Source organism: Prionailurus viverrinus, chromosome A2 (assembly GCF_022837055.1).
Source record: "Prionailurus viverrinus isolate Anna chromosome A2, UM_Priviv_1.0, whole genome shotgun sequence".
In the NCBI taxonomy this organism is placed as follows: domain Eukaryota; kingdom Metazoa; phylum Chordata; class Mammalia; order Carnivora; family Felidae; genus Prionailurus; species Prionailurus viverrinus.
Genome location: NC_062562.1, coordinates 35,980,012 through 36,004,195, shown reverse-complemented (window position 1 = coordinate 36,004,195; position 24,184 = coordinate 35,980,012). Strand labels below are relative to the sequence as shown.

Below are 24,184 nucleotides of genomic sequence, written 5' to 3'. Positions count from 1 at the left end.
CCTGGGAAAACAAGTGAGCCTTCCCTCCCCAACCCTGTCCTTCTTTTGTAGGCTGGTGATCTGTCAGAAGAAGAAGGAGAAGGAAAAGGAAAAGGAGGAGGAGGAGGAGGAGGAGGAGGAGGAGGAGGAGGAGGAGAAGGAAGAGGAGAAGGAGGAGAAGGAATAGGAGGAGGAGGAAGAGGAGGAGGAGGAGGAAGAGGAGGAAGAGGAGGAGAAGAAGGAAGAGGAGAAGCAGAAGCAGAAGCAGAAGCAGAAGAAGGAGGAGGAGGAGGAGGAGGAGGAGGAGGAGGAGGAGGAGAAAGAAGAGGATGGGGGCACCTGGGTGGCTCAGTCAGTGAAGCCTCTGACCTCACTCAGTTTGATCTAGGAGCTGATGGGTTTGGTGGGTTGGAGCCCCCCCTCCCCTCCACATGGGGCTCTGTGTTGACAGTTCAGAGCCTGCTTCGGATTCTGTGTCTCCCTCTCTCTCTGCCCCTCCCCTGCTCATATGTGCAATAAACATTTAAAAATTAAAAAAAAAATAAAAGAAGAAAGAGGAGGAGGAAAAATGCCAAAACCAGGGTTAGGGAACTGGTCTCTTTCATATACTGACACTGATGTATCAACCAAACTTTCAGCAAAGTGCAGAGGTATGATATAATTGTGTAGTCTCAAGACAATTATTTAAAAAAATAGATTTAGCTTTAAAAATGAATTCATAGCATATAGAGAAGTGGTCCGGCAATAGGACTCACATGCAAGGGTGTTTGGGAACTATTTTTTCTCAGTGCCGACAGTGCATCTCCCCTCCGGTGCGCTACTCCTCAACTCATTTGGAGATGCTGTGACAATCCCAATAGCAGATCCTTCCTGAATGGTCCTCCCTTCCTCCTCCACCCTTCTCTCGTTTGCCACATCACACTCGGTATCAGATCAAGCTGTAATCTCTGTCTTGTCACTTAGCAGCTATTTTGGTTAACCTCTGGAGTTTCTGCAGGAGTAGAGCAGAATAAAACTCTCCTGAATCAGGACCGTTCTGGAGGGAAAATGCCAGGCACGGAATAGGCTTTTATTCTCTTTTTTACTCTACCCCCCCCTCTCCTTCCTTCTTACTCTCTCTTACTTCCCTCTCTCCCTTTTTCCTTCCTTCTTCCCTCCTCTCCTCCTTCCTCCTTTTCTCTCTTTCAAGAAAAGCCACCAGGTTCGCGGGAATCTCAGATGAAGTCCTTAGCCAGACCCACTCCCGTTCCAGATTAGATCCACAGCCTCCCGCGGCCGCCCATGCCTCATCCCCTTTATTCTAAGGTCAGCGAGGGCTTGGGATGTTTGAAGCCTGGGAGGCGAACAGAGTCCCTCCCCGCGCTTTTTGACTCAGAGCCAGAGATGGAGAGGCGCGGGCTCGCGCCCCCTCCCTTTCCCCCACTTTCGGCAGCGCCAGCCGCTCCGCGCCCCTTGGCACCAGCGCCTTTTCTCTGTCGGGGAAGGCGAGCCCAGCCCGCAGCCGCGCGGCGGGGGCCGAGGGCGCCTCCTCCCTTCCTCCCGCTCCCCTCCCCTTCCTCCCCTCCCGATACAATGACTGGGCCGGAACAGCGCATCAGCCGAGTCTCATTGGCAGCGGCCGCCCCAGCCCCCGGAGAGGCGGCGGGAGGGGGCAGCTGGGGAGAGAGGAGCCGGGAGTCGGGGCTGACAGCGAGGGCGGGCGGGCAGGACGGAAGGACGGGAGGACGCGAGGCAGGCGGCCGGGGCACAGCTGTTAAGTGTGGATCAAAGCGAGGACGCGCGGCGAGCGGCGGCGGGGGCGACGAGCGGCCCCGGGCCGGGGATGCGGCGGGCGCCGGCTGTCCAGCGAGCCCGGGAGTCGGGCCGCGCGGCTCACGTGCTGAGCAGGAGCTTGGGCCGAGAAGAGAAGAAGAGGAAGGCAGGCGCCCGGGAAGGCGCTGCGCAGGGCGGAGTTGCTTCCACGGCTGGCTCCGAGCCGGTCGCCAGGTCCCGCGCGGTGAGCCACCGAGACAATAAAGTAGCGGTCGGCAGCCGCAGAGCGAGGAGGCAGCAGAGCAGGTAGGGGGGCGACTGCCAGGGGTGCCCAGCTTGCTGCGGGGGGTGGGGGGGGGGTGTGCGACCGCAAGCGGCGGCCACCTCGGGCGCTGAGCGTGCGCCTCGGGCGCAGCGCGCGTCCGGGGACCCCCAGCGGAGGTGCGGGGCTCCGGCGCTCGCGCGGGCAGGAAACCCCGCCCACGGCTCCTGGGCTCCGGCTGCCTCCGCTGGAGGCCCCGGGGCACTTGGCGCGGCGCTTTGAGCGCTTTGGTGGTGTGGGGACAGGAAGTTTGGCGGTTTCGAGGCGTTGGCGCTGGTGGGGTTTGTAAACGCGCCGCCAGGGACCATGTGCTTTGGTTGTTGCGCGTTCGTGGGAGGTGGGAGAAACGCTGATGAATCCCAGATACTTTCAAAAGGCAGGGAAAGGACTGGCGTTAGGAGAGGATACTTGGGGTTTGGTTTGTCTGCCCCTTTTAACTAGGCGTGTCTGATCCTAGCCGCTTCTCTGTTGGAAAGGCTGTGTGCGTGTGGATCGCCCTCTATCAATTTTCTGGAGTATTTCACCTTTCACCTTCGTGTGTGTGTGTGTGTGTGTGTGTGTGTGTGTGTGTGTGTGCGCGCGCGCGCGCGCGCGTGTCGGGGGAGGGGACAAAGATGATGTTTTTGGGAAATGCCATTTGATTTGGACTGGAAGGTAAACTTCCTTTGCATTGAATGCCCTATGCTCTGAAAGAAACTACTGAGCAGTGGTTGGTGTTGTTGACAAAAGGGGTGAGAGCTGGTCTGAAATCTTCCCCGAGCCTGAGAAAGCAGCCGCAGGAGGAGGTCTCTCGCGCTCTCCTTTGTGTGGACGCTTCCTTCCAGATGTGAGAGGGTTGGGCTGGGCGCTCCTGGGTGGGGTAATAATTATCCCGAACATTCCTGCGATCTGCTAGGACTTGTAAACATACCAGAGCCAACTCCTCTGAACTTTTGCAAACCAACTTGGTCTGCTTGCCGGTGCCCAGACGGCTGCGTCTGGAAGGTGGCCCCTTCAGAAGAAAGACTGCGGAGTGCTGACAGCAGCAGGCTTTCCGGAAAGCTGGTGGATCCACAAAGGTTAGCTAGTGTTTGCCCCAGAAATTGACCAACCAATTTGGAGGATGTGTGCAAGGTTTTAACGCAATCCCTGACATGCTGCCTCCCGTCCTCAAGAGAATGCATCTGTGGAGCTTCCAAATCAAATATCTGGAGGAGAAGAAAAGCAGCTTCACCTTACTTAACCTCCTCAGGCGGCACTTTCATATGCCATACACATGCCGTTAAGAATGGTGGTTGACAGCTTATTGTGTGTCGGGCATCCCAGTGGGCACGTTTTGGGCATTATAAATAGTCCATGGAGTGGTAAGCTGAGCGCAGAGGGAGGTTAAGTAGCTTGCTGTAAGTCACACTGGTAATTTGGAGTTTACAAGACATCTGATTCCAGATGCCGGGCTCTTAACCATGACAATGCCTCTAAAGGGGATGTGCTGTAATGGCATTAATGATGACGAAGAAAGTAATAGTAATAACAATAAGTCCCTCACATATTTTTTATTAGATTACATAACATGATGGTGACTGACCTAAAGTAAATACTCAGTATATATTTTGGTCTCTAAATTAAATGTCACAAACTAAGTGATGGTTATATTGATAAGTGTATGATGCTTTTTTCTTTTTTATATATCTGAGAATTTTGTAATAACAAGTAAAGCACAACCACACACACACACACACACACACACACACGCACACACACACGTTTGAACAGTGCTTACATTTCTTAAAAGAGGGCCAGAAGAATTCAGGCAATTCCAAGGACTTATTGCCCAGGAGAGGTTAATCACTTCTTTATGACATCTGCAAATATTAATCAGACATTTTGGTTGCTTAAATTCAGTAATGCAGGTGGGATGTATTTGAAAAATATAATGAGGGAAAATGAAGAAATCTACCTAAAATGCCATTTTAGTGAGGTTTGAGTTTCATTATTGCTGGGAAAATCTCAGAAGTCGCTTCTCCTGGGTTATGCAAGTGATTGCCTTAAACCTCACCCTGCTTGGAGATGAGTAAATTTTCTTCTTAGTGGCAGGACAGTTCTTGACTTCTCAAACAGGCAGACAGTTGTGCTTGAGCCTAATAATCTAGAATAATTTCGGGGGAGTTAAAGCTACAGCCACTCCAGAGTGTAAAAGCAGCTAAAGTTTTCTCAGTATTGTTTACTGTCGTCACTGGCCTGTTTCTAGCCAGCATGTGAATCCTTGTTCTCCATTTGATTTCACAGATTTAATCAAGATTCTGCATTGCTTTGAGCAGACAAAAAGGAAGTTTTGGCTAACTGACAATACAAATAAGGTACATGGAAAACAGTTAAAAAAAGTACCCTGTCTTATACAGCCTGCAGTGATTGTCTAAAATTTCAGGAACTCTTCATAGTTATTTTACACACAGTACACACATAAGTGAAGGGTTGAGGCTTGCACTGCAAGTGACCTCCCTCTCTCTCTCCATCTCTTTCCCTTCCTCCCTCTCTCTTCCTATCTCCCTGCCTCCCTCTACATCTGCCCCAGAGATCTGATCTTATCATGAACACATTATTTTTACATACTCAGTAACTGCTGAGGCTCACTGGAATTACTATCTTCAGCCTATAGATAAATAAATCATATAATTGAGCTCACCAGTTAAGACTTAGGTGTCTCTCTCTCTCTTTTTTTCTCAATGTATCTCTCATCTCTCTCTTTTTAGATATGGTTTTTATTTTGTTTTAGAAGATGCTTTTTTTGAAAGTAATTTATTTATTTCCGGGTCATTAAGATTTCTCTTTCCTCTTCTGGTAAACATGTGTCTTGGGTAGTCAGAAATGGTAAGGTAACAGTTTTCTATTGCTAGATGCTTGATTTAGGGGCCAAATCCTATTTTCCTCAATGATCTGATTGACCAAAATTATCATGATGTTTCTTATCTCATTTTTTTCTGGTACGATCCTTTTTTAAGCTAATCGCACAAGGCAATGTTTTCTAAAATGAAGATCATGAGGGCCGCCTGGGTGGCTCAGGCGGTTGAGCTCTTGGTTTCAGTTCAGGTCATGATCTTACGGTTCATGAGTTCAAACCCCACATCGGGCTTTGTGCGGGTAGCACAGAGCCTGCTTTGGATTCTCTGTCTCCCTCTCTCTCCACCCCTTCCCCCGCTAACTCTGTCTCTCTCCAAAATAAATAAACATTAAAATGAAGGTCATGAAATCAATTTAGTGGGCTGCAACCAGCCCACTAAAAGTATAACAGGACAGAAAATATCAGCATCATCATATGTTAGTAAGTGTTCTGTAGTTTCATGAAACTTTGAGTCAGTTCTGTATCTGGGGCTGCATGCACATTCTGGGTTGCAGTATAAAATGTAATTCTTACCATGAGTTGCTGTCTAAAAAGTGGAAAGCTACTGCCACAGGGTGTATTTTCATAATAAGTGACAAACACCCAATTCAACTGGAATTAGGAGATACATATCTATACAGATCTATGTAAATTTTTTTCATATATACAGGTTCAAGTTACTGAAAGATACATACTTAGAACTGGCCCCAAGTGCATCTTGCTCAGGGCTAAACAATGACTTCAGAATCTGATTTCTTTCTTTGGGTCTTCAGCTCTGTCTTCCTCTTTTTTCCTCTGGGTATAGGGTCCCTGTCGGGTGACTAGCTGACTATAGCAGTGGCTAGTTTACACGATTTTCAGTTCAAGTCCAACAAAAAAGGATAGACCTCCTTTGCCCAGGTGTTGAACAAAAAGCCTCAAAACTAGTTCTGACTGGCCTGATTGGCATGGTTTGGAGGGAAGCCCTGTGCCAAATGACTTCTGCAGAGATTGAGGTCTTTGCCTTGTGGTGGAATCTCACCCAGACCACATGGACTGTGGGTGGCAGAGGGCTGGACCTCCAGATAAATACAGTTGCTGGATAAAGGGGAAATGGATGCTGAGGAAATCAAATACACATTTGTTGAAACGTACAAGTGTCTGACTCAGTGAAAGGTGATTTCTGTTCTCTGTGATGCCCGAAAGAATGGAGGCTGAACTGAATTATACTGAAGCACATAGGTTATCAATATGACTTCTCATGTATGCAAGGAAAGCCTTAGCTGTCACTTTTAACCTAGTCAATATCAGGACTTAGGAGATCACAATGCAGAACAGGTCAAATTGATAGCGGTTGCTCTGCTTCACAATGGCACTGAGGGAAAAAAAAGGCAGATATATTGATTAAAAATCCACTACAGACCCTAAACCTCTTGCAAGGGGTGGTCTTGACCCTTCTTGCGTTTATGTGCGAATCTTGGAAGGCGGCGTTTATTTTAATCACTTGGCTGCACTAATGTGGTGAAAGTAGTTGTTGAAGTGGTGTCTTTCAGCAAATTGTCTGAAGAATACACCTCCTTGAGGGCCAAGGCCAGTGAGTTTTCTGCTCCACAGCTCGTCAGCCTTGAGATATTTATCTGGGTCTATGTTACTCTGCCCTTGGGGAGGTGCTGCTTTTAATTATCCTCTGCCACTTCGTGTACAATTATCCAGTGGGTAAGGGGGCCCTAATTGTGTGCGGCTGCGGAGATAATGTGCACTCACAGCAGAGGTTCCCTCGAAGTAGGGGACGGATCATGCTGGCTTGCCCGGGTCAGTCCTGGTTAATGCCTCCGCCTCCAGTTTGGATGATAAATTATATGGTCACCTCACATAGACTATTTTAGGGGACCGTGATTAGAGGTCTTTTTAATAGATAAAGAATTCCTTTCACCAGGCAAGATTAAATGTAACATTTAAGGATGGATGCCTGTGTGGTTAAAGTAAAAAGGAAAGCAAGAATGTGGTTACCAGAAAGGTCATGATAGTGTAGTGATTCTTAACCCAGAATGATTTTGCCCCCAAAGGGACCCTTGTCAATGTCTAGAGAAATTGCTGCCATTTATTGTTGCCATTTGGGCAAGGTGCTGTAGGCATCTAGCATGTGGAAGCCAGGGAGGCTGCTAAACATCCCACAATGTACAGGACAACCCCCAGAACCCAGAATGTATATAGTGTTGAGGATGAGAAAGCCTGGTATACTAGTTATATTTGAGGAGGAGGGAGAGAAAGTGTCTAGGAGCTTCTGAGGCAACAGAGTGATGGATACGTGGCTGTTTACATGGAGATTATAGTGAATTGTGTAGTTCCATTTTGTTCATTTTTTAATGTATGTTATACTTAAGAATAAAAAAAAAACTTTAAAAAAATAAAGAGATGCTCACCATAACTGCAGGATAGGATGGACATCCGATGCCTATTAGGGTCCTGTTCAGATGTGAAGGCTCAATAAATAATAGTAGAGTAGAGCTAATGGTAACAAGACCAGCTCACATTCCCTAAGCATTCACCTGTGCTGGGAATTGCTTTGCCAGGATCCCATCATATTTGTTGAATTGACAAAGTCTATGTGTTGACCAGCATTTTACAGAAAGACAGACTGAGTTTGGGTTAGGGACACTGGCTCTCGAGTCAGATGACCTGCCCTCAGGTCCAGTTGCACCACCTATGGAGTGTAGGACTTTGAGCAAGTGGCTTACCCTTTTTTGTGCCTCACTTCTCTCATCTATAAAATGGGGAGAGTAGGAGTTCCTACCTCATTGGGTTATTGTGAGGATAAAATGACAGTGTAAAGTGCCTCATACAGTGCCTGCTACATATTAAATACCCCATAAATATTAGCTATTATTATTTTGGAGGCCAAGAAAAAAACATTAATAGCTATATTTTTTTATTGGACACTATGTGCTAGATTTCAGTCTAAGCATTTTTCAGCCATCCTTTTCTTTATGCTTGCAAAAATCCTCTGATATAGGTGTTATGTACGTTTATCACTCCCATTTTATAGATGAGGAAAATGGAGAGTTGGTGAAATTAGCAAATCATGGAGACTTAATTTCAACCCGAAGTCGTTCTGACTGCAGAGTCTCTGCTCTCAGGTATTATGTCCTTTTGTGAGATCCGAAAGGGAAACTTGAGATCAGCTAACCCACAAAAATGAGTCCCAAAGAGAGATGTGATTTGGCAAGTTATTAAGGGATGGTGCAGGGCCAGAACCCAGGTTTTTTGCCTCCCACCATCTTCCAAAACCATCTGTGTTTTGCAGACAAATGCATCTACCTCACAAGGCAACTATGGTGGGTGGGAGCAGACCCAGACCAGGGACACAGGGTCTGGAATTGTGGAGATGTCTTCTAATTCAGCTACAAAATAGCCCACGGCTGTGTTTGCCGAAGTGGGCTAGGTGTACCCCTGGTGGTGTTTTTGTTAATCTTAGATGATAGATGGAGAATTATTTTACTTTGATGGTTGCTTGTTTATTTTAATGTGCACCAACATATTTTTTTTCCACTTAGACCTTCAACACTTATTAAAGAATGTATTTCTTTCTGCCTTGCTGAATAAACTATTGACAGACTGCATATTACCGCTTAGGATAAGGCTTAAGATATGACATTTACATAATGTCAATGTAAAATAATTTTAATATATTTGTTAGTAACAGAGTGTGGATGGTGCTGAAAAATGGCTGCACCCCCAAAGGGAATCTGCCAATGATGGAAGTCTGGGAAATACCAGACTAGAGAATGTGTCTCCAGCATGGTGCTCTTGAATCCCTTGGGGATCAGATTCTGATTCAATAGATATTGGGTGGGAGCCTGAGAGTCTGACGAGCTCTCAGGTGATGCTTCTGATGCTCATCTGTGGACCATACTGTGCCTAGCAAGGGATCAGAGAACCTAGAAGGTTCGTGGACATGTGCTGGGTGTTGTGGGAGGGTCAGAGATGGGTAAGGTAATCCCCTGCCTCCCAGGAGCTTAATCTAGTTGGGGAGAGAGGATGTGAGTGGGCCAGGGAGGTCTGCAGAGAAAGCTTGGCGGGAAGGGAGAGGTTCAAGTACAGGTGCAGGTCTGCCCAGAGCCGCTGCAGCAGGATGGCAGGAGGGGAGGAGGGGGATGTTTCCCTTCGGCCTGAAAGATGTGTGGCAGCAAGTGGAGAGTTCCAAGACAGGCTTGCCAAGCAGGAGGAAGTGTGCAAATAATAAGGAAGACTCTAGAAAATGCCTCTATATGCAAAGTGGAGATTTCCACAATAATGGGATCAACACAGAATTAGTCTGGAACGTTCAGTTAGAATAACCTGCCTGGGGACGTCTGAGTGGCTGTCGGTTAAGTGGCTGACTTCTCTTCAGGTCATGATCTTGTGGTTGGTGAGTTCAAGCCCCACTTTGGGCTCTGTGCAGACAGCTCAGAACCTGGAGCCTGCTTCAGATTCTGTGTGTGTGTGTCTCTCTCTCTCTGTGCACCTCCCCTGCTCACGATCTCTCTCTCATTGTGTCTCTCCAAAATAAATAAACATTAAAAACAAAAAAGAGAGAATAACCAGTTTCTTCAAAGAATAGGCCCCTGCCTAGAAATAATAGCCCCCCTTTTCTTGAGTCTCTAGAAGTGCCAGGCATTTGCCATGTGCTTTTTGTACAGTGTGTGGCACCCGTCTCCACAGTGACCCACAGTACCCCGCACTTTACAGAGGAAGAAACCAAGGCCTGGAGGGGCTGTGTGACTTGTTCAAAATGCACCCAGCTGGTAAGTGACAGACCCGGAATTTGAACTTGGAACAGAGTCGGGGCTGTTTGACACAATCCTGCAAGAGACTCTGCTCTTTGTGATCCCTGACAGTTTCAGCCTGAGAGGTCTAGCTTTCTCTCCTGAGAGCATACCTCCCAGGAGCTTCGTATGGCCCATCGTGCTTCAAATGAGAGTATTGCCCCCTGAAACAGATCCTTAGCAAACATCCAACATTGTCAGGTGGTATATCCTTCATTGTTATTTATACAAGTTTATTTTTCTTGCTGCCTTGCTAGATAAGTTATTAACAGACCAGAGTTTTTGGCATTGTGACCATAAATTAGAAATAAGTTCAAAAATGCATCCCTCCACCCAAATAAACACTGGCTGTTTTGTTACAACAAGGAGCCACTTTCCTTTGGAAATCACCAACTAGCCTAGATAGACAGTTATTGGAAATAATTATGCCTCCGCCACAGCATGGGGCCAGTCACAGCCCCGCCTGATTCAAAAGGTCCTTCTGGAATACCAGCATCCATCTTCCAGCTGGTGCTTATAACAGCCAACAGCGTCGGTAGGGGACCCGACAACGGACGCAGCCTGAGGATTGTTTCCAGGCTTCCCTTGTTGGACCTGACCGAGCCCATCCCATCAATACGGTCATTGTAAAAGAGCAGGAGGACCATATGCAACCCGAAAGGGAGGCGCAAAGCTCACAGAGCCACCCTGGTCCTGGTTCATCCAGGTTTAATACATGGTACAGTTATGCCAGATGAAGGAGGAGCTGGGGAGAAAAAGGGGTTGAGAAACAGGAAGGCCAGTTCTAATCTCATCTCAGCCACCAACTGACCTGATCTGTGTTAATTAGCTCTCTGAGTTTGTCAAGTGGCTGGTGACACTTGAGGTTGCTTCCATCCTAACCCTTTACGCTACGAGCCATCAAACGTGTGCCCCATGTGCCTTATCTGCCCCTGTTGTATTATTCTCATTTTTTTAATTGTTTTTAAGTCCCAGATAAATGTGTTTAAAATAAGTGCATTTACAAAGGGCTTCCTTATCAGCAGTGTGTTGGTGGAACAATTCAGTAAAATTATTTGCTGTGCAGTAAAAATAATATTTGGCATAACTTGTCATCAAGTAACCTTTCAGTATTGAGGCAAAGATCAAAACATTAGGGTAGCGTAGCTTTTTTGAGAAGCTGGGAAAGATGAGGGTATTTGAGGCCATCACAAATGAACTAATTGCATCCATTTAAATGGACAAGTTGAAATGCAAGATCCTGATCAAGTAATGAATACCATGTGCCCCTAGACTGGGAACAACGTAGAGCCTCAGCCCAGTGGGGCCATAGGATGTAAATTGAGGACATAGCATGGTAATTTGCTCCAACTGTGCTAAATTAATTCAATGCATTTTGAAGTGAAAAAAAAAAAGTGTGTTATATACCTTCCTGTTCTCAATCCAGCTGAATTGTCACTGCCTACAAAAAGGGGAGTGTCCCGTTTTCTCAAGGCCAAAGTTTGATTCAAACAAATGAAGAGTAAGAAATCATTTTTTTGCAGCGATTCAGCTGCTTTGAGCTGTTTGGATCACGAGTGGTTCTTGTACTTTGTAGCAGGAAGGCTTAATTACACCTGGAAAAAGCATACCAGAAAACTATCGCTAGTCTTTTTTTAGACCTCAGTGAAAAGATTTGAAAATGATCAAGATAAAGGCTATTTAAAAGTTGATAGATTGTCGACAAGTGTTCATACTATTTGGTAAATACTTTCACTATAATGATAAGGGGGGCTGTGCAACTGTGTCCTCTTTCAGAGTATACAAGGCAAACTTTCTTCTTCTCACTTCTTATACAGTTTCATTTATCTGGGGTTGTCAAGGAATAAATAATCTGTTTCACTAAAGTGATTTTTCCAGGTGATTACAGCTTACCTCTGCCTACCCACATTATTTTTTTGCTCGAACTATTTTTGATGAAAACATGGCACATGCTTTTTTACTTTTTTTACACGGAGTATATAAATGTGGGTAGATGGTTCCCGGATTTGGGCTCCTCATGACAAACACCGCGTTTTGTTCCTTGCCATCATCCTGTTACTCTTTGACAGCTGAATTGTGGAGCTGAGTGCCTCTGTATAAATAATCACCGATTTTTATTCTCTAACAGTAACTGGTAGTCCTAATCACACGGTTTCTCCAAGTAGTCAGCAAACCCCACGTGGGGTGCTAGGAACTTCATGCACATTATAGTCTTGGCTAATCTGCCTAACCCCCAAGAAATGAGATTATTCTTCCTGTTTTACAGGTGAGAAAATTGAAGTTTAAGAAAGTAGTAGTAAGCACTAGGGCTGGGATTTGAACCCCTGTCTCTGCATGAGGCATGCTCGTTGATAGCTCTTATGAGAGTTGCCTCTTGCTCTCGTTCTCCTCTCTGCCTCAGTTTGGGTATTTGTGTCTGTCCCCTTGCTTTAAAGACTTTCGCTAAGTATGCAAGGTTAGGTGTCTACCTCTTTTATGGGTATCTTTTTCCTTAAATGGGGTTCTGAGGGTACTTTTGCTGATTCCTAGATTCCCAGATATATTCTGCACAGTTGCAGTTTCTGGAACTCTAACCTGTGAATTCACCACTGTGTATGCTAAGGCTTTGGGGGGATTAGAGGATTTTCTGCATTATGATTAAGCAACATAATCAAGAAACCTGCCATCAGGAATGCTTGGCGAGTCCAGAATGCAGGGGTCAGCAAACTTTCTGTGAAGGGCCAGGGACTAAATGTATTAGGCTTTGCAGGCCATATGGTCTGTGTTCACTTACTTAACTCTGTCTTTCTAGGGCAAGAATTGTCACAGACAATACATAAAATAATGGGGGAAGCTAAATCCCAGTAAAACTTTATTTAGAAAAACAAGCAATAGGCAGGAGTTGGCTGATGGGTCTAGTAGTTTGCTAACTCCTATTATAATGGGGGAAAGGACCACCAGTCAGGATATTTTATTTATTTTTAATTTTAATTTTTATTATTTTATGTAAATAACTTTTAAAAGTTTTTTCATTTATTTTGAAAGAGAGAGAGCATGAGCAGGGAGGGGCAGACAGAGAGGGAGACAGAGAATCCCAACAGCGCAGAGCCCGACGCAGGGCTGAAACTCACGAACCGTGAGATCTGACCTGAGCTGAGATCAAGAGTCAGACACTTAATGACTGAGACACCCAGTCGCCTCCCAATCAGGATATTTTAAACGCCTAACTAGGTAGGTAGTTCAGAGACAGTGAGTGTAGAATGAGTGGTGGTTAGGCCCATGGACTCTGGAGCTAACTGCCTGGAATTTGTCTCCTCTCTCTGCCACTAACTATTCGAATGCAGGCAAACATCCTAATCTCTCTGTGCCATGGTTTTCTTTTAAGATTAGGAAAATAATGGTCCTTACATCATAGGGTTGCTTTGAGAATCAAGAGAATTATATATAAAGTACTTAGAAATAAGCACTGTGTAACTTACTGTGAAGTTAAGAATCACAAGGAATCTGATTTCTCTCTAGTGATACTAAGTATTGTAATGAGTTGAGGGAAAGAACAAGACTTCGTTTGCTCTGAGTGCAGTGGAGGGCAGCGATCAGGCTGCAGCCAGTTGAGGATGGACGTGTGGAGGGAGGAGGGAAGTTTGCTAGTGAAGGCAGCACAGTGGGTCAGGAGAAAACCTGGGCTCCTTGGCTGGCAGTTAACGGCGAACTGGGTGTAGAAGTCTGGTCTTTACATGAGTTCCGTCTAGGGCGCTGCTTTCTCCATCTGTAGAATAAGGGGGTTCACCTGGGTTAGTGCTTGTGAATTGTTTGCTCGCAGGTTGAATTCTGCCTATAGAGAGCTTAGTTAGCTCCTAGAGCATTTTAAAAAATATTTGAATTAATCATCAGCAATTACGAATCAGCAGATTCCGCAAAGAAACCTTTGGATTCCAGGTTTCTTTTAAAAATTCAGAAGCTCTAACAATACTGGCTGCATTCCCTCCTGGCAACAGTTGGCTAGTTCTGAGTGATGGCGGCCCATGGTTTCCATCGTTGATTACTGCAGCAGGTGTCACTGGTGCCCAGCCCATAGACTTGCCCTTCCATTTCAGTGCAGGCCAGCCTGACCCAGCTGCCAGCACCTGCATTCATCTTGCTGAGGACTCTCTCTGACTGGGAGTGAGTGCCAGGGATTTGATGCCCACCTTTCCAATGGCGATGGGTTCAGTGCACAGACACCTGAGCTCCCTTGCCCATCTGGTGAGACAACTGAGGTGTTATTCTACACCTGTTTCGAGAGTTTTGCCATAGGGTTCATCTCCAGTCACCCATAGCAATAGTTGACTTAATAGGACACTCCCCTTTTTATGGCGTTTCATTGCTTTTCTCATTTCCCCACTCTCCCACTGGTGTTCCCTGGGATGACCTCTCAGAGAAATACCTTGCTTGCAGTTGAATCCTTGTGCAAGGCCAGCTTCAGGAGGAAGTCAGAGTAAGAAAACCATGGCCTTACCACTCAGGCCAGATGAGAATTGCCCTTGTTTTTCATCATGCTTGGGCAGTTTTCTTCCGTAGAGAAATAGTTGTCCCTCCCATGACTATCGAAAGAGGGAAGGTTAAGGACTGAATGGGCTGTAAGTGTCCAGAAGAATGGGAGTATATTCCTTGTGTAAGCAAAGAATAGATGGAAAGCTTTTGTGCAAATGACCTTTTTCGTTCACTGAAGTCTTGCCCCATAGGTGTCTGAATTTCTGATTTCTTCAATAGAAGATCCTTATGGATTCTTAAAGTGGGGACGATTTAATGGGGTATTCTGCAAGAAGCAGTCAGAACCCCTGCAATGTGATTGGTGGATTGATTTAAACTGCCTGAGGAGATGCAAAAAAAAAAAAGGAGATTTGAGAATCAAGCTTGTTTTCTTTCTTTCTTTTTCTTTCTTTCTTTCTTTCTTTCTTTCTTTATTTTTGGGACAGAGAGAGACAGAGCATGAACGGGGGAGGGGCAGAGAGAGAGGGAGACACAGAACCGGAAACAGGCTCCAGGCTCCGAGCCATCAGCCCAGAGCCGGACGCGGGGCTCGAACTCACGGACCGCGAGATCGTGACCTGGCTGAAGTTGGACGCTCAACCGACTGCGCCACCCAGGCGCCCCAAGCTTGTTTTCTAATAGGTGACCAACCAACCTGGTTGCCTCAGGGCTGAGAACTCTCCTGGGATGTACTAAATCTGGGGAAATCCGAGGCAAACCAGACGAAGCTGGTCACCTACTGTAGATACAGGTCACACCTAGGACCTTTCAAAGTCCATCCCCTGAAAGTTTATGTCCTGTATGTATGCTTATGAGTATATATATATATATATATATATATATTTTTTTTTTTTTCAACGTTTATTTATTTTTGGGACAGAGAGAGACAGAGCATGAACGGGGGAGGGGCAGAGAGAGAGGGAGACACAGAATCGGAAGCAGGCTCCAGGCTCTGAGCCGTCAGCCCAGAGCCTGATGCGGGGCTCGAACTCACGGACCGCGAGATCGTGACCTGGCTGAAGTCGGACGCTTAACCGACTGCGCCACCCAGGCGCCCCATATATATATATATTTATATAAACTATATATGTATATATTTTAAATTTATTTCTTTATTTTGAGAGAGAGAGAGAGAGAGGGGAGGAACACAGAGAGAGAGAGTGAGACAGAGAGAGAATCCTGAGGAGGCTGCACACTGTCAGCACAGAGCCCGAAGTGGGACTTGAATTCACGAACAGTGAGATCATGACCTGAGCCAAAGTCTGATGCTTAACTGACTGAGCCACCCAGGTGCCCCAATGAAATCATATATTTTTTTTTAATTTTTTTTTCAACGTTTATTTATTTTTGGGGCAGAGAGAGACAGAGCATGAATGGGCGAGGGGCAGAGAGAGAGGGAGACACAGAATCGGAAACAGGCTCCAGGCTCTGAGCCATCAGCCCAGAGCCTGACGCGGGGCTCGAACTCCCAGACCGCGAGATCGTGACCTGGCTGAAGTTGGGCGCTCAACCGACTGTGCCACCCAGGCACCCCTGAAATCATATTTTTAAAATGACCCCAAATTTAAATGCATGCTGAAAGACAATTACTCATTTCTAGATTTCTAATTATAAAAATCTGGGTAACTTTAACAGCCTGACTTCAGTTTTCCTTTTTGTCTGTGCCTCTGCTTTGCCACTGTGTGGACTTAGCTGGCTGTGGGGTAACACAACACTGTTAGTTAAAGGAGTGAATTTGGAAATGTTCAGTACCTCTTCCCTTTCAGGGCCTCCACTCTGTCATTCAAGCAGGGGCTCAGCAGCGTTGCCCCCGCATTTGACGCTCTGAGCGCTCTCCTCAAAGGTAAATAGGGAAACTGGAGAAGGTGCCTTACGTGTGTTTGAGGGTAAAACACTTCCTGGACATTTGCTCTGCCTTAAGTTACCCATCATCTTTCTTCCACTGGGTGTTTATCTATTTTTAGTCACACTGTTTTAATCAGAAGTGAACTTGTAAAAAGCTTTATGCCCAAAGTAGAAGAGTGTCACAGCTGGATGAGGGAGGGAGAGCCATGCCCCCAGACAGAGGACGTAAATAGCAAAGGGTGTGAATGGCACTAGAATGTGGGAATCTCTGAGAATCAGAAACCAGATGTTTTGTCTGCATAGCACAATGTGGAAGGAAGACCTGGGCATTTGAAATTTAGCAAGATTTTTGGCATCAAATGAGGAAATTTAGACCCTAGCGTAAATATATAAGACTCAATGGGAAAGTTATAAGTAGATTTGTAACCAAAAATATATTGTGTTTGAACCCAAGATCCATCATTTAACTCCATTTATAATCTCATACAAGTTAGGAAACCTTTCCTGAGCCTCATTGTCCTCATTCATAACACGGACCTGAGAAAGAACAGAAGCTGACTCTTAAGTGCCAGTAACGTACTATCACCAATGCTAGGGATGTTAGAGGAACTGCTTTATTCAAAGTTTTACAGTCCTGCAAGGTTGGTATAATTAGCCCCATGTTACAGATGAGGAAATGGAGGCACTCGCATGTCCAATAGTTTTCCCAGCATCACTCAGCTAGGAACTGATGAAGCCAGAATCCAAACCTGGCTCCGGCTGACTCCAAAGCCTGTGCCAGCTTGTTGTAACTTACCTCTCACAGTGCTGGCCTTCCTTGCGTCCGTCCAGAAGCATATCCTGAGGTAGACTGCAAGCAGTGTATTTGGAAAGTGCAAGAAACAGCAGCAGCAAAGTCAGGAAATGAGACAAGGAACAGAAGGCCCACAGAAAGTGTGTTATCAATCCAACTGCCACCGTGGGCTAGGAGAGCTCCATCCCACTGTGGAAACTTGGAAACCAGCACAGTCCCTACATGCAGCATAGTGCAGCCCAGTGCAGCAGTCTCATCCAACGGTGAGGGAGCTGGGGTGTTTATACACCCATTTGAGGTGTATAACCTCACCATTTGAGGGCTGCTTCTGGGAGGAAGAGTGATAATTCCTACAGGCTTCCCTTGTATCCTGTGCTTGGCAAAGTAGGACCATCAGCCCGAGGAAGCCCTGGCAGAGAAATAAATGCAGGTGTGGTGGTTGGGAGCAGGGCAATGTAGCAGTAAGGAGAAGTAAGTCCGGAAGCAGTAAGGAGAAGGGAAAGAGTGCTGACAGCAGCTGCTACGTGGATGTTAGAACCAGTCAATATGTGTAGAGGCAGGCCTAGGGCCACCATTTATGGAGGGTATAGTATGATTGTGTACATAATTAACAGTGAGAGGACTTGTGAGGGCTTAGTCTGGGTCTTGTGAATCCTTACTTGACCTAGAATTGTTCCCAGGCACCTAGAGGAAGGCCTAAGGGAGGTCATCTTTCAGGTGATGATCATGAATTTGGGATAAATGCCAGGCCTGCCCAGCCCTCCACATTGGGCTGTTTCTTTGGTGGCTCCAGGCATCTGAGGTCCATTGAGATATCTACTACCCCGGGGTCTGGGTCCAGAGGGAAAAGCTGCAGTGGGTGCTTCCACACAGAACCAGCCACCACTTCCTCCATTCAGAAACCCAAAATTTACCAGCCCTGTGTTCTCTGAGGAAGGAGGGTTTGAAAAACGATTGTGAACCAAAAACAGGAAAGGATAAACGTAGCTTGGGTGACGTGATGAGCCAGGACTTATGTTTCTCTTATGATGATAACGGCTTGTTTTCCTGCCACCTCTTAAGGTTTGCTTTTCTTTCCAAATGTAATTACTGAGCACTACAGCTGTTATAGTTTTGGGTTGTCCCACTTCCAACCTTCCCTCGGTCCATTGGGGGGGGGGGTTCCCCATTTTGTGTGGTCTTGGTGGGGGCAGTGCCCATCTCTCCCTCTGAACCAGAAGATCAGATTGTTCCTTTCTTCATGTGATGCGATCCAGGAATATGGCAGAGTCTAGTTTTTGTTCCCTTCCTCCTATTAGTAACAACCCCCACCCTTTGGGTTTTCTCTGGGCTTCTGGCTGCCATGGTAGGGACTACATTTCCCATCCTCCCTTGTGTCTGGTATGGCCATGTGACCAAGTTCCACCTAATCCACCTCAATGAATGGGAGAGGAAGTGGTGGGTGCAGGTTCTAGTTGTTCCCATTAGAAGGAAACACCTTCTATTTGTTCTTCTCTCCTTGCCTTAAGCTCTGGAACAAGGAAGAGGTAATGAGACATCTTCAAACATGGGGATGAGGGCAATAATCCAGTTGTTGGCTTGCGACCTTGGGAGTTCCCCAGGTGAAATCCGAAACTGGCCCCCTTAAGTGGAGGTCAAGAAGCAATGGAAGAAGGAGGCAGACCACTGCACCCTCTGAAGGCAGAGTCCTTGAAATGGCTCCTACTGAGGGAATGCTAGGCAGAACGTATATTCCAAGGACAATGGCGGTGGGGGGTGGGAGCAGGATGCTTATGGAGCCACTGATGGTCTGGGTCCAGCTTAAGTGTCACCCAGCAGTCACATCCTCTCTATGACTTCCAACACCAGGAGATGGCAGAGCATGAAGGTTAAAGAGGTCCAGGTCCCTCCCTCTCTGTATGGAGCACAGCTACACTACCAGCCCCTGCCCCTGCCCGACCACCCTCTACTTGAACTTGAATTTGAACCAGAACTTAACTGAACAACTCTTACCTGGTCTTTGTTAAAAACCAAGAACCTATATTTTAACTGATACAAAGGCTTGACACATGACTTAGCCTAAATCAATGGCAGTTACTAGAAAAAATCATGGGAGTTGGTGCCAGGAAGACCTGGGTTTACCCTGCCACTTACTAACTGGATGATGTCAAATAAGAGATTAATCTAAACATTTTCTGAGGCTGTGGGATGCATTGTCATATTTAATACTCCAAAGCAAGTCTCTGGGGGGAAAATGCCCGGCACAATGCTTGGCACATGGTCAGCAATCAATGGAAGATGGTTATTGATGTTATTGTATCATTATTAATTATTCACAATGCTGAATTGTTGCTGACCACTCAGGCGGTAAGGCAGTATTAGTAACCTTATACCTGCTGGCTCTGAGGTCTGGAATTCATTGTCCAAATTTCTAGAGAGTTTGGGTGATCCGTGGTAAATTAGCAGGTCAGCAAAAACCGTATGTTCCCTCAGACCACCGTGGGTAGCAGGCATTCGCTTACCTCAAGTAAAGGATATAGTCTAATTAGTGGAGCAGAGGATATGTCTGATGATGACGTGGACAGACCCCCCCCCCTGGGGTGGTGCCTTTTGATCCCTCATGACGCACACCCCGGATAGGTGTGGAGAGTAGCAAGTACAGGCAAGGTGTGCCTGTCAGGGGAGACTGAGTATCTTTCTTTCCAGCACTCTTCCCCGGGCTAACTGGGAAGCCGCATCTTGCGTGTCTGTGACCACTGCCAGTGGTTTACCTGATTTCCGCCTCCTCCATTCTTAGTAACAGACCCCCAGTTTTCTTTGAGGCGGTAGTATGCTTTGTGGAGAGACTACCTTTCCCTTTCTCCCGCCCTATTCAATATGGCGGTGGGAGCAAGTGCTGGCTGGTGAAGCGTAAGTGTGTTTTGTGGAGCTTCGGGGAGGGTCCCAGCTGGGAGCTGACTCAGACGGGACGCATGCTCTTTTTGCCTTTCTGTCATCCTTCTGCCGCTGCCCAGAACACAGGTATGATGGCTGGAGGGAGCTTCAACACCACTTTGTGACTTTAGCAACAGCCACGGGCTCAGGATAGCCAAGTAGAAGGTATAGGGATGTTCTTTCTTCTGGAAATGGCTACCCCACACGAATAGTTGAGTGCCGCCCAAAGCTCCTCCCCCTCTCACCCCTCCCCACCATTTCAGCTTTATGTGTATTAATTGGCTTTGGCCTTATTTTACCTGAAGCATTTCAGTAGCCTTGAAGGTTCGGAGCACCATGCTACAGGGCTACGAAGCTAATTCTCTCATCTTCTTGTGGGGCTGGATTCATTTCTTCATCCTTTTTGCAAATGCCCAGTCTGCCTTCTCAACAGAGTAATCTGATACCACCATTCTGCCCACTGAACTTACTCATGACTGAACATTTTGGTGCTTAATTATTCTGACTTTTTTTCATTTGTTATTTTATGGACTTTGCTTGCGGTGGAAGGTGTTTTCTTTTTTTCCCCAAATACAGTAATGCTTCTTGTTTTCTGCTCTTCTGAATATGTGGATGGATTCCTGATGATTGTTCCCACAGAGGAGGGATCTTGGAAAAACTAACCTGTGAGGTAACCTGAGGTTTGCAGCCCCTTGGTAATCTCTGTTGAATTAATAAGCTCAACACTCTGCTGGTTATTCATCTTTTTAATTAAAAAAATTTTTTTTAATGTTTATTTATTTTTGAGACAGAGAGAGACAGAGCATGAACGGGGGAGGGTCAGAGAGAGAGAGAGGGAGGCACAGAATCTGAAACAGGCTCCAGGCTCCGAGCTGTCAGCACAGAGCCCGATGCAGGGCTCGAACTCACGCACTGTGAGATCATGACCTGAGCCGAAGTCGGATCCTTAACCGACTGAGCCATCCAGGCGCCCCTGGTTATTCATCCTTTGATTCTCATCTCCAGGCCCATCTTCCTCTCCTCTGAACTGGGATGCGGGATACAAGTCTACAAGCTGCATCTGTCACCCTCACTTTTAGCTGGCTTCTGATTAGGCTGTGTCAGTGGGAGGTAATGGCTGGTGATGGGGATGCAGGAGGATGGGGAAGGGATTTATTTCTGCTTCCAGCTCAAATGTGTCTCTCTCCTAACAGCAGCAGGTATCAGTGGAGCTATAGCCAGGAAATGTGTACTTGAGTGGAAAGACCAACCCTAGTCTCTTATTTACAAACTCCTCTTGCATCCGAAGAATCTAAGTGAGAAAGTAGCTCAGAATAGTAAGTGAAGTAACTAATGTGCCCCAAACATGTACAGATTTCACAACGTGCAGTTGGGTTCATTCATCCATTTAGTCATTCAGGAAACATTTGTTAAGTGTCTACAGCAACTGTGTGAGTGACCCTGGGGATCATAACGTAGGTGATCGAGACAGTGTTATTTGGAGAGGGAGTGTTACTTTGGATTCGCTCTGGAAGAAATACTGTTTTTGGAGTCTGTCTTTCAGCTGAGCCAGAAGGCCAAGAAGGAGCCAGCCATGTGAACCTCTGGGGGGAGAGCATTGCCAGGCAGAGGGCATGGCTAATGCACTTGCCAGGAAGTAGGAGTATGCCAGGAGGGTTTTAGGAATGGAAAATGGGTGGGTGTGGCTGGAACTAGAGAGCAGGGGAGGGCATGATGAAGCAAGATTATATTATGGAGGGTCTTGTAGAAGGTTTGTATTTTATTCATTTTTTAAGTTTTTTGTATTTTATTCCTTAAAAAATTTTTTTTAAGTTTATTTATTTTTGAGAGAGGGACAAAGAGAACGCCTGGGGAGGGGCAGAGAGGCGGCGGTGGGGGGGGAGGGAGAGAGAGAGAGAGAGAGAGAGAGAGAGAGAGAGAGAGAGAATCCCAAGCAGACTCTGCACTGTCAGCACAGAGCCCTATGTGGGGCTTGAACTCATAAACCGTGAGATCATGACTTGAGCTGAAACCGAGAGTTGGACGCTTAACTGACTAAGCCACCTAGGTGCCCCTGGTTTGTATTTTATTCTAAGGAAAATGGGAAGCCAATGTATTATTATAAGCAGAGAGGTGACATGATGTGACTCACAATTTTTTAAAAAGTTGCATGAGATATTTACTAGGTGGAGACTATCAGTAAAAGCAGCATGTTAGCTAGGAAGGTGTAACCAGGCTTCAGGCAAGTGGTGATGGGGGCTTGAAGTAGGAAGAACATTCTTCAGGCAAACCAATTAAAAGAGATGCAAAGGGAGGGGGTGAGGGCAGGGCTTGGGTGGGGGGGGGGCGAAGAAACCAACACAAAGACTGGAAGAGGCTACTGGGAAGTTTATCTGCCAAGAAGTTGGTTGTGTTATGAAGCCACTGAGGGTCTCAGAGGCAGAAATCGAAGTGCCTTCTTCAGCCTTAGGGCCTGGCCCGTCCCCAAGAGTGGGTGAGCATCCATTGTGAGGGAGGGTGGGGTGTCCTCACCCCCCCGCCCCGTGCTGGGTGCCACTCGCTGCTCTCAAAGCCTTGGGTCATTGTCCAAAGGAGCCGGCTTCCCACACAATCACCTACGACTTCATCTAAGTCATCTCTGTGGAGCTATACTCAGGGAACTTTCATCTGACCTTGAACCCAAGCAGGATTGGAAGTGCTGATCTCCAGGATAAAGTATGTGCTGACTCCAGAGAGAACTAGGAGTCTCCTCTAGGGAATATCTAGAACCAAGTGGAAAAAGTGAGAGTCCTGGGGGCCCAAACGAGCCCCGTTTACATTCCAGGTAAGACGACCAGGAGGGGGTGACAAGCCCTTCTAATATATTTTCTGACTTTAGTTCTTCTCTTTCCTCGTTATGGCTGTTTGCCTGTTGTAGCTTGGGCTTCCCCTACAGCAGAGAAGACAAGGGTGTCCATGGTTTATTTTGGGAAGAGGTCTCCATGAGCCCGAGCGGGGATTGTGTGACTAGGGAAGAAGGGTGCAGACCATCACCTGTGGGCAACCGGATCTCTGTCCGGTGATGGGGGATGCTTTGAGATGCCACATAAAATGCACCTTAGAATTTTCTACCTGTGGGGAGGAAAAGGGGAGTCTTTTTGTCCATGGGCTCTTGTCCCCCTTCGAGGCCAGGCTGCCTCCTGGATGTCTGCACCCTCACACTTCCAGGCTTTCTCAGGTCTCACACAGAGTGGCTCCTGGCAGGCACCCCACGCCCAGTCCTAGGGCCGAAAGCCCAAAACTCTTTCCTTGTAGGCTTTTACATTACATGCTCTTTTAAAATGCTGGGTTTTGACTCTAGAAAGGTCAGAGAAGTTAGAGAGAAAAAGGGTCTGAGAGAAAATAGAAAATGGCTGCCAAAAGCCCTCGAGATCGCACTTAGGTCTCTCGCACAACTCCTCCCCCTCCCTCCTCCCAAGCCCCCTCCCCAGCCTTGCACACCTACGCACTTCACTTCCCTGATTCACTCTCATCACCAAAGGCACACATCTTACTTTGTGTCAGGCTTTTCTTGATTTCCCAAATTTGGCAATGTGAACTGCCTTAATTAGAGCTTTTTGATTCTAAGAACCAGACCCCCAAGAAAGAGGTTTAAGTTAGGGGTTCAGTCGATCGTGCGTCCAACTCTTGATTTCGGCTCAGGTCATGATCTCACCGTTCAGTTCGTGAGTTCAAGGCCTGCGTCAAGGTTTGAGCTGAGTGTGGAGCCTGCTTGCAGTTGTCTCTCTGCCCTCCCCCGCTCGCTCATGCTCTCTCTCAAAATAGTCTGTAATCTACAGACTACTCACATCAGGATCACCTGGGTGTTTTGTGCAAGTCCCCATCCCTACGCCATGCCTACCTGCTTTACCAGGAGCCTGAAGGACTGGCCAGATGATTCTTGTGCACATTTGCAATTGAGAATCACTGCTCCAGGAGACTCCCAGGGCTCTGTGGAAAGGGTACACACAGCTGGGCCTCAGAGGAACCAGAACCATGTGGGCCATCTACCTAGGTCTGCAGGACCTTGGTCTCTTGTTTCCCTGCTGGTCTCCTTAGTTATCCTCCCTTGCTTACACATGGCTTCCTCAGTCCTAAACTCTGTGGCTCCCACAGCCACCTGGCTCAATGTCCAACTCCCCATCCCAAACACCTGGACCGATTCAGCTTGAGTCAGGGGTCACAATTGCTCCAGTCATCTGTGGCCCAGGGGATGGAAGCTGGATGGTGCCTCATGTCCCCTTCTCTGCCATGACCGTGGACTAGGTACGTTTTTTAAAGAAGAATGGTGATTGGGAGAGAGTGTTAATTTCTAGTGGAATCTCCTATGAGGCTTTGATTTTCTCCTATTCTACCATTTAGTATATAATATTGTAATTGGCAGTGAACTTCTTGGCATCTAGGGGAAATTTCAGGATCATCTTATATCCCCATATATTCCCAGAATTTACCGG

The 24,184-nt window shown here is 46.7% G+C and overlaps 1 protein-coding gene across 2 annotated transcripts in view; it reads left to right on the top strand.

Annotated features, from left to right (window-relative positions):
• Positions 1-1,694: 1,694 nt before the first annotated feature.
• Positions 1,695-24,184, top strand: part of FRMD4B (FERM domain containing 4B) — a 324,549-nt gene continuing 302,059 nt past the window's right edge. The window contains exon 1 of one of the 2 annotated variants that reach the window (XM_047850185.1): positions 1,695-2,037. The gene's annotated coding sequence lies outside the window, so the exon portion shown is untranslated. Of the gene's footprint in view, positions 2,038-4,367; positions 4,390-24,184 lie in introns of those variants that run through there. The other variant, XM_047850187.1, reaches the window with a different exon arrangement.